This window comes from Rhinolophus ferrumequinum, chromosome 17 (genome assembly GCF_004115265.2).
Source record: "Rhinolophus ferrumequinum isolate MPI-CBG mRhiFer1 chromosome 17, mRhiFer1_v1.p, whole genome shotgun sequence".
Classification (NCBI taxonomy): Eukaryota; Metazoa; Chordata; class Mammalia; order Chiroptera; family Rhinolophidae; genus Rhinolophus; species Rhinolophus ferrumequinum.
Window position 1 is genome coordinate 18,483,883 of NC_046300.1, and position 2,301 is coordinate 18,486,183.

The 2,301-nt window shown below is 44.6% G+C and overlaps 1 non-coding gene across 1 annotated transcript; it reads right to left on the reverse strand.

Moving 5' to 3' along the window:
• Positions 1-234: 234 nt before the first annotated feature.
• On the reverse strand, positions 235-308 carry TRNAT-AGU (transfer RNA threonine (anticodon AGU)). Its single transcript has one exon. It is a non-coding gene; the product is annotated as a tRNA-Thr (tRNA).
• Positions 309-2,301: the final 1,993 nt, after the last annotated feature.

Here is a 2,301-nt window from a genome sequence, read left to right on the forward strand (position 1 = left end):
GAAAAGACAGTATATGAGAATAGGTTCTGCATCTTTAAGTCTTGGATATTTGGAGCAGTGAAATGGGAGGGACACTATCAGGATTAAGGAACAGGGAAAGGAAAGGAAGGAAACTCGATAGGAGCTGCTGAGCACAGCGGTTATGGGGGGTCAGACTGCCCACTTCATGTCCCTGTTCCTCCCCTTATTAGCTATACATTTTTTTTTTTTTTGAATGGAGGGAGCAGCTCTCAGTGGCCCATGCGGGAATCGAACCGGCAACCTTGGTGTTACTAGCACCATACTCTAACCAACTGAGCTAACCGGCCACCCTCATACATTTGTTTTAACTGAACTCTCTGTGTCTTAACTTCCTCACCTATAAAATGGGAATAATAATAGTACCTACCCCATTAGATTCTTGGGACAAACACATGAAATCATGTAAATGAGAATACATTTTTCCCGTTTGGTGGGAGGCAAACGTTTGCTGACTGCCGGTATGGCTGGTTGGGGGGTTTAGCCTTGGGGCCAGTCTTAGCCATTTATAATTTAGAAAAAGGAATGCCTGTTGTTTCTCTCCTTTTGCCCCCCACCCCGCATCCTCTTCACTTTCCCTTCTGCCTGCTGTGGCAGAAACATTATTTTAATAGGAAATAGAACCACTCATTTTGCAAAAAAGTCTGTAAATTGCAGATGCCTGGGAGAGTCATTATGTTAACATAAACGGATTTCATTTAAGGTGCAGATAGGGGTCTTTGATCTTTTTTTGTTTTGGTTAAGGAAAGGTAGAGAGAACTAGAAGGCTAAAGGTGGGAGAACTAAAGCGGGGTGGGGTGGTGGGGAGTGGGGTGGTGGTGGTGGGTGGTGGTGGGTGGGAGGAGTGGCAGGGAGGGAATAATTAAAAGGACTAGATGGGTACAACAACCAAAACAGATTTTGCTAAGTGTCAATTTTTTTTTTAAAGCTAGCACTCTTTTTATATATAAAAGACCTCATTTTTATAATGCAAAAATATTCTGTAGTGCAAGTAAGAAATAAGAAACCACAGGAAAGTGGGTTCAGGGCAAGTAGTAGAGCTGAGATTTCACTTTTTAAAAAATGCTGAGTAATCACATACATTGATTTTTAAGCTTCATCTGCTCACACCTGGGACACACCCATACAATTTCCTGCCTGAAGTTTTGTTTAATGGTGCTGTCAGCCCCATGGGGTGAGAGAGAAGGGGAGGAAGCTTAGCTTCACTTTGTTAGCCAACAGCACAAGTTTCACTTGTAGGAAGATTTTTGTGGGAAATTTGAGAGGCTGACATAGTTTTCCAGTTGGAGGGGCTAGTACCGCCTTTAAAAAATGCTTGTGAATTCTGACGACAGGCTAAATGCTGTCAGTTTGTCACTCTGTCCAGTAGGAAGTTGTTCCCGTATTGATCTAGTCTTGGTTCCCAGGTGACTATCGCTGTGTACACAAAGGTTCACCTTGTACACCCTCTCTCAGGCTCTTTCCCAACAGTCTTTGCACTCTTTTTGCCATCGACCTGTTAGCATTAACTCAATTATCAGTTTACTCTTATCATAATTGCCCTAACAGCTGCTATTAAAATGTACTTTTGCCATAGACAGTAGCGTAACCTGGCTCTTAGTGTCTCACAAGGATTTTCTGGCATGGGTGAGAAGCCCAGTCGAGACTACGTGCAACTGGAGTTGGAATGTTCTCTGCCAGAATGCCTGCACCCATATGGGAACCGTAGGCTGAACTGCCTTTAAAAAAACCACTCTGTGCTCCATCCAGACTGTTTCTTATTCACTCTAGCTCATGGCCCCACCCACTACATCGTGTTAAAGGCAAGGCCTCTTATATTTTGAGAACTTGCAACACATGAAATGTGGGCTAAGCACTATCCCAAGCCAGCCCCGTCAGAATCCACTCCAAGAGTGTTTCCAGAAATCTAGAGGCTCCTGGGACCATTCCTGCCACCACTGTGCAAAGATGGCAGAAGAAGGAAGTCAATGCAGAAAGCAGTACAGTTGTCATGTTTGAATCTAGCATCTTGGGAGGTGAGTGTCCTCTCAGACAGTCCCCCTGGGACAGTAAATGCTGGAAGAAAGGGTCTCCCATTTAACAGAGAGAATGGGAACCTCCAGCTCACTAGGAAAGCTGGGCTGAGCCAGCAGGAGACAGACAGCCTTGTTATTCCACTGTCTGCTGCTGAGGATTTCACTCCACTAGGTAGCTTCTCAGATTGGTGCTGCAGTCAGAAAATCCTAGAAGGTGAGCAGAACAAAAAGTTCTGCTTTTGTCAGAAGCAAGCCTGATGGGCACCAG